Below are 7,725 nucleotides of genomic sequence, written 5' to 3'. Positions count from 1 at the left end.
CCTGCCTGTATCACTACCGCCTGTATATAGCTGCTGTACCGCCACACAGCGCCGCCTCCCTGCACACACTGCAAATGCCTGTATCACTACCGCCTGTATATAGCTGCAGTACCGCCGCACAGCCCCTGCCTGTATCACTGCCGCCTGTATATAGCTGCCGCACAGCCCCTGCCTGTATCACTGCTGCCTGTATATAGCTGCTGTACCGCTGCACAGCCCCTGCCTGTATCACTACCGCCTGTATATAGCTGCTGTACCGCCACACAGCGCCGCCTCCCTGCACACACTGCAAATGCCTGTATCACTACCGCCTGTATATAGCTGAAGTACCGCCGCACAGCCCCTGCCTGTATCACTGCCACCTGTATATAGCTGCCGTACTGCCGCACAGCCCCTGCCTGTATCACTGCTGCCTGTATATAGCTGCTGTACCGCTGCACAGCCCCTGCCTGTATCACTACCGCCTGTATATAGCTGCTGTACCGCCGCACAGCGCCGTCTCCCTGCACACACTGCAAATGCCTGTATCACTACCGCCTGTATATAGCTGCAGTACCGACGCACAGCCCCTGCCTGTATCACTGCCGCCTGTATATAGGTGCTGTACTGCCGCACAGTCCGTGCCTGTATCACTGCCGCCTGTATATAGCTGCTGTACCGCTGCACAGCCCCTGCCTGTATCACTGCCGCCTGTGTTTAGCTGCTGTACCGCCGCACAGTCCATGCCTGTATCACTGCCGCCTGTATATAGCTGCTGTACCGCCGCACAGACCGTGCCTGTATCACTGCCGCCTGTATATAGCTGCTGTACCGCCGCACAGCCCCTGCCTGTATCACTACCGCCAGTATGTAGCTGCTGTACCGCCACACAGCCTATGCCTGTATCACTACCGCCTGTATATAGCTGCTGTACCGCAGCACAGCCCCTTTCTGTATCACTGCCGCCAGTATATAGCTGCTGTACCGCCGCATACACAGCCCCTGCCTTGTATCACTGTCGCCTGTATATAACTGCTGTACCGCCGCACACAAAACCCCTTCCCGTATCACTACCGCCTGTATATAGCTGCTGTACTGCCGCACACACAGCCCCTGCCTGTATCACTGCCGCCTGTATGTAGTTGCTATACCGCCGCACACACAGCCCCTGCCCTGTATCACTGCCGCCTGTATATAGCTGCTGTACCGCCGCACAGTCCGTGCCTGTATCACTGCCGCCTGTATATAGCTGCTGTACCGCCGCACAGCCCCTGCCTGTATCACTACCGCCTGTATATAGCTGCTGTACCGCAGCACAGTCCCTTTCTGTATCACTACCGCCTGTATATAGCTGCTGTACCGCAGCACAGCCCCTTTCTGTATCACTGCCGCCTGTATATAGCTGCTGTACTGCCGCACAAACAGCCCCTGCCCTGTATCACTGCCGCCTGTATATAGCTGCTGTACCGCCGCATACACAGCCCCTGCCTTGTATCACTGTCGCCTGTATATAACTGCTGTACCGCCGCACACAAAACCCCTTCCCGTATCACTGCCGCCTGTATATAGCTGCTGTACTGCTGCACACACAGCCCCTGCCTGTATCACTGCCGCCTGTATGTAGTTGCTGTACCGCCGCACACACAGCCCCTGCCCTGTATCACTGCCGCCTGTATATAGCTGCTGTACCGCCGCACAGTCCGTGCCTGTATCACTGCCGCCTGTATATAGCTGCTGTACCGCCGCACAGCCCCTGCCTGTATCACTACCGCCTGTATATAGCTGCTGTACCGCAGCACAGCCCCTTTCTGTATCACTGCCGCCTGTATATAGCTGCTGTACTGCCGCACAAACAGCCCCTGCCCTGTATCACTGCTGCCTGTATATAGCTGCTGTACCGCCGCATACACAGCCCCTGCCTTGTATCACTGTCGCCTGTATATAACTGCTGTACCGCCGCACACAAAACCCCTTCCCGTATCACTGCCGCCTGTATATAGCTGCTGTACTGCCGCACACACAGCCCCTGCCTGTATTACTGCCGCCTGTATGTAGTTGCTGTACCGCCGCGCACACAGCCCCTGCCCTGTATCACTGCCGCCTGTATATAGCTGCTGTACCGCCGCACAACGCCGCCTCCCTGCACACACTGCCCCTGTATATAGCTATCCTGCCCTGTATCACTGCCGTCTGTATATAGCTGCTGTACCGCAGCACAGCCCCTTCCTGTATCATTGCCGCCTGTATATAGCTGCTGTACCGCCGCACAGCCCCTGCCTGTATCACTACCGCCTTTATGTAGCTGCTGTACCGCCACACACACAGCTCCTGCCCTGTATCACTGCCGCCTGTATATAGCTGCTGTTCCGCCGCACAGCGCCGCCTCCCTTTATATCGCTATCCTGCCCTGTATCACTGCTGCCTGTATATAGCTGCTGTACCGCTGCACAGCCCGTGCCTGTATCACTACCGCCTGTATATAGCTGCTGTACCGCCGCACAGCGCCGCCTCCCTGCACACACTGCAAATGCCTGTATCACTACCGCCTGTATATAGCTGCAGTACCGCCGCACAGCCCCTGCCTGTATCACTGCCGCCTGTATATAGCTGCAGTACCGCCGCACAGCCCCTGCCTGTATCACTGCTGCCTGTACATAGCTGCTGTACCGCTGCACAGCCCGTGCCTGTATCACTACCGCCTGTATATAGCTGCTGTACCGCCGCACAGCGCCGCCTCCCTGCACACACTGCAAATGCCTGTATCACTACCGCCTGTATATAGCTGCAGTACCGCCGCACAGCCCCTGCCTGTATCACTGCCGCCTGTATATAGCTGCCGTACCGCCGCACAGCCCCTGCCTGTATCACTGCTGCCTGTATATAGCTGCTGTACCGCTGCACAGCCCCTGCCTGTATCACTACCGCCTGTATACAGGCGGCAGTGATACAGGCAGGGGCTGTGCGGCGGTACTGCAGCTATATACAGGCGGTAGTGATACAGGCATTTGCAGTGTGTGCAGGGAGGCGGCGCTGTGCGGCGGTACAGCAGCTATATACAGGCGGTAGTGATACAGGCACGGGCTGTGCAGCGGTACAGCAGCTATATACAGGCAGCAGTGATACAGGGCAGGATAGCGATATAAAGGGAGGCGGCGCTGTGCGGCGGTACAGCAGCTATATACAGGCGGCAGTGATACAGGGCAGGAGCTGTGTGTGTGGCGGTACAGCAGCTACATAAAGGCGGTAGTGATACAGGCAGGGGCTGTGCGGCGGTACAGCAGCTATATACAGGCGGCAATGATACAGGAAGGGGCTGTGCTGCGGTACAGCAGCTATATACAGACGGCAGTGATACAGGGCAGGATAGCTATATACAGGGGCAGTGTGTGCAGGGAGGCGGCGCTGTGCGGCGGTACAGCAGCTATATACAGGCGGCAGTGATACAGGGCAGGGGCTGTGTGCGCGGCGGTACAGCAACTACATACAGGCGGCAGTGATACAGGCAGGGGCTGTGTGTGCGGCAGTACAGCAGCTATATACAGGCGGTAGTGATACGGGAAGGGGTTTTGTGTGCGGCGGTACAGCAGTTATATACAGGCGACAGTGATACAAGGCAGGGGCTGTGTATGCGGCGGTACAGCAGCTATATACAGGCGGCAGTGATACAGGGCAGGGGCTGTTTGTGCGGCAGTACAGCAGCTATATACAGGCGGCAGTGATACAGAAAGGGGCTGTGCTGCGGTACAGCAGCTATATACAGGCGGTAGTGATACAGGCAGGGGCTGTGCGGCGGTACAGCAGCTATATACAGGCGGCAGTGATACAGGCACGGACTGTGCGGCGGTACAGCAGCTATATACAGGCGGCAGTGATACAGGGCAGGGGCTGTGTGTGCGGCGGTACAGCAACTACATACAGGCGGCAGTGATACAGGCAGGGGCTGTGTGTGCGGCAGTACAGCAGCTATATACAGGCGGCAGTGATACGGGAAGGGGTTTTGTGTGCGGCGGTACAGCAGTTATATACAGGCGACAGTGATACAAGGCAGGGGCTGTGTATGCGGCGGTACAGCAGCTATATACAGGCGGCAGTGATACAGGGCAGGGGCTGTTTGTGCGGCAGTACAGCAGCTATATACAGGCGGCAGTGATACAGAAAGGGGCTGTGCTGCGGTACAGCAGCTATATACAGGCGGTAGTGATACAGAAAGGGGCTGTGCTGCGGTACAGCAGCTATATACAGGCGGTAGTGATACAGGCAGGGGCTGTGCGGCGGTACAGCAGCTATATACGGCGGCAGTGATACAGGCACGGACTGTGCGGCGGTACAGCAGCTATATACAGGATGCAGCGATACAGGCAGGGGCTGTGTGTGCGGCGGTACAGCAGCTATATACAGGCGGCAGTGATACAGGGCAGGGGCTGTGCAGCGGTACAGCAGCTATATACAGGCGGCAATGATACAGGCAGGGGCTGTGTGTGCGACGAAACAGCAGCTATATACAGGTGGCAGTGATACAAGGCAGGGGCTGTGTGTGCGGCGGTACAGCAGTTATATATAGGCGGCAATGATACAGGCAGGGGCTGTGTGTGCAGCGGTACAGCAACTACATACAGGCAGCAGCGATACAAGGCAGGGGTTGCATGTGCGGCGGTACAGAAGCTATATACAGGCGGCAGTGATACAGCCAAGGGCTGTGCGGCGGTACAGCAGCTATATACAGGCGGCAGTGATACAGGCAGGGGCTTTGCGGCGGTACAGCAGCTATATACAGGCGGCAGTGATACAGGCACGGTCTGTGCGGCGGTACAGCAGCTATATACAGGCGGTAGTGATACAGGCACGGGCTGTGCGGCGGAACAGCAGCTATATACAGGCAGGGGCTGTGTGGCGGTACAGCAGCTATATACAGGCGTCAGTGATACAGGCACGGGCTGGGCGGCGGTACAGCAGCTATATACAGGCTGCAGTGAACCAGGCAGGGGCTGTGCGGCGATACAGCAGCTATATACAGGCGGCAGTGATACAGGCATGGGCAGTGTGGGCAGCGAGGCGGCGCTGTGCGGCGGTACAGCAGCTATATACAGGCGGCAGTGATACAGGCAGGGGCTGTGCGGCGGTACAGCAGTTATACACAGGCGGCAGTGATACAAGTAGGGGCTGTACGGCGGTACAGCAGCTATATACAGGCGGCAATGATACAGGCAGGGGCTGTGCGGCGGTAAAACAGCTATATACAAACGGCAATGATACAGGCACGGGCTGTGCTGCGGTACAGCAGCTATACACAGTCGGCAGTGATACAGGGTAGGATAGCTATATACAGGGGCAGTGTGTGCAGGGAGGCGGCGCTGTGCGGCGGTACAGCAGCTATATACAGGCAGCAGTGATACAGGCAGGGGCTGTGCAGCGGTCCAGCAGCTATATACAGGCGGCAGTGATACAGGGCAGGGGTTTTGTGTGCGGCGGTACAGCAGTTATATACAGGAGGCAGTGATACAAGGCAGGGGCTGTGTGTGCGGCGGTACAGCAGCTATATACAGGCGGCAGTGATACAGGGATGGGTTGTGCGGCGGTACAGCAGCTATATACAGGCGACAGTGATACAGGCAGGGGCTGTGCGGCGGTACAGCAGCTATATACAGGCGGCAGTGATATAGGCAGGGGCTGTGCGGCGGTACAGCAGCTATACACAGGCGGTAGTAATACAGGCATAGACTGTGCGGCGGTACAGCAGCTATATACTGGCGGTAGTGATACAGGCAGGGGTTGTGCGGCGGTACAGCAGCTATATACAGGCGGTAGTAATACAGGCATAGACTGTGCGGCGGTACAGCAGCTATATACTGGCGGTAGTGATATAGGCAGGGGCTGTGCGGCGGTACAGCAGCTATATACAGGCGGTAGTAATACAGGCATAGACTGTGCGGCGGTACAGCAGCTATATACAGGCGGCAGTGATACAGGCAGGGGCTGTGCAGCGGTACAGCAGCTATATACAGGCGGTATTAATACAGGCATAGACTGTGCGGCGGTACATCAGCTATATTCTGGCGGTAGTGATACAGGCAGGGGTTGTGCGGCGGTACAGCAGCTATATACAGGCGGCAGTGATACAGGCACGGTCTGTGCGGCGGTACAGTAGCTACAGGCGGCAGTGATACAGGAACGGACTGTGCGGCGGTACAGCAGCTATATACAGGCGGCAGTGATACAGGCAGGGGCTGTGCGGCGGTACTGCAGCTATATACAGGCGGTAGTGATACAGGCATGGGCAGTGTGTGCAGGGAGGCGGCGCTGTGCGGCGGTACAGCAGCTATATACAGGACGCAATGATAAAGGCAGCGGCTGTGCGGCGGTACAGCAGCTATATACAGGCGATAGTGATACAGGCACGGGCTGTGCGGCGGTACAGCAGCTATATACAGGCAGCAGTGCTACAGGCACGGGCTGTGCGGCGGTACTGCAGCTATATACAGGCGGCAGTGATACAGGCAGGGGCTGTGCGGCGGTACAGCAGCTACATAAAGGCGGCAGTGATACGGGAAGGGGTTTTTGTGTGCGGCGGTACAGCAGTTATATACAGGCCGCAATGATACAGGCACGGGCTGTGCTGCGGCGGTACAGCAACTACATACAGGCGGCAGTGATACAGGCAGGGGCTGTGCAGTGGTACAGCAGCTATATACAGGCAGCAGTGATACAGGGCAGGATAGCTATATACAGGGGCAGTGTGTGTAGGGAGGCGGCGCTGTGCGGCGGTACAGCAGCTATATACAGGCGGCAGTGATACAGGGCAGTGGCTGTGTGTGCGGTGGTACAGCAACTACATACAGGCGGCAGTGATACAGGCAGGGGCTGTGCAGCGGTACAGCAGCTATATACAGGCAGCAGTGATACAAGGCAGGGGTTTTGTGTGCGGCGGTACAGCAGCTATATACAGGCGGCAGTGATACAAGGCAGGGGCTGTGTGTGCGGCGGTACAGCAGCTATATACAGGCGGCAGTGATACAGGCACGGTCTGTGCGGCGGTACAGCAGCTTTATACAGGCGGCAGTGATACAGGCACGGTCTGTGCGGCGGTACAGCAGCTATATACAGGCGGCAGTGATACAGAAAGGGGCTGTGCTGCGGTACAGCAGCTATATACAGGCGGTAGTGATACAGGCATAGGCTGTGCGGCGGTACAGCAGCTACATACTGGCGGTAGTGATACAGGCAGGGGCTGTGCGGCGGTACAGCAGCTATATACAGGCGGCAGTGATACAGGCACGGTCTGTGCGGCGGTACAGCAGCTATATACAGGCGGCAGTGATACAGGCACGGACTGTGCGGCGGTACAGCAGCTATATACAGGCGGTAGTGATACAGGCATTTGCAGTGTGTGCAGGTAGGCGGTGCTGTGCGGCGGTACAGCAGCTATATACAGGCGGTAGTGATACAGGCAGGGGCTGTGCAGCGGTACAGCAGCTATATACAGGCAGCAGTGATACAGGCAGGGGCTGTGCGGCGGTACGGCAGCTATATACAGGCGGCAGTGATACAGGCAGGGGCTGTGCGGCGGTACTGCAGCTATATACAGGCGGTAGTGATACAGGCATTTGCAGTGTGTGCAGGGAGGCGGCGCTGTGCGGCGGTACAGCAGCTATATACAGGCGGTAGTGATACAGGCACGGGCTGTGCAGCGGTACAGCAGCTATATACAGGCAGCAGTGATACAGGGCAGGATAGCGATATAAAGGGAGG

The 7,725-nt window shown here is 57.4% G+C and overlaps 1 long non-coding RNA gene across 2 annotated transcripts in view; it reads left to right on the top strand.

Annotated features, from left to right (window-relative positions):
* Nucleotides 1-7,725, top strand: part of LOC134949510 (uncharacterized) — a 75,501-nt gene that overhangs the window by 473 nt on the left and 67,303 nt on the right. The gene's annotated exons all lie outside the window — the stretch shown is intronic.

The sequence above is a fragment of the Pseudophryne corroboree genome, chromosome 8, assembly GCF_028390025.1.
Source record: "Pseudophryne corroboree isolate aPseCor3 chromosome 8, aPseCor3.hap2, whole genome shotgun sequence".
In the NCBI taxonomy this organism is placed as follows: domain Eukaryota; kingdom Metazoa; phylum Chordata; class Amphibia; order Anura; family Myobatrachidae; genus Pseudophryne; species Pseudophryne corroboree.
Note: the sequence above shows the minus strand (reverse complement) of the source record. Positions and strands in the feature narration are given on the sequence as shown.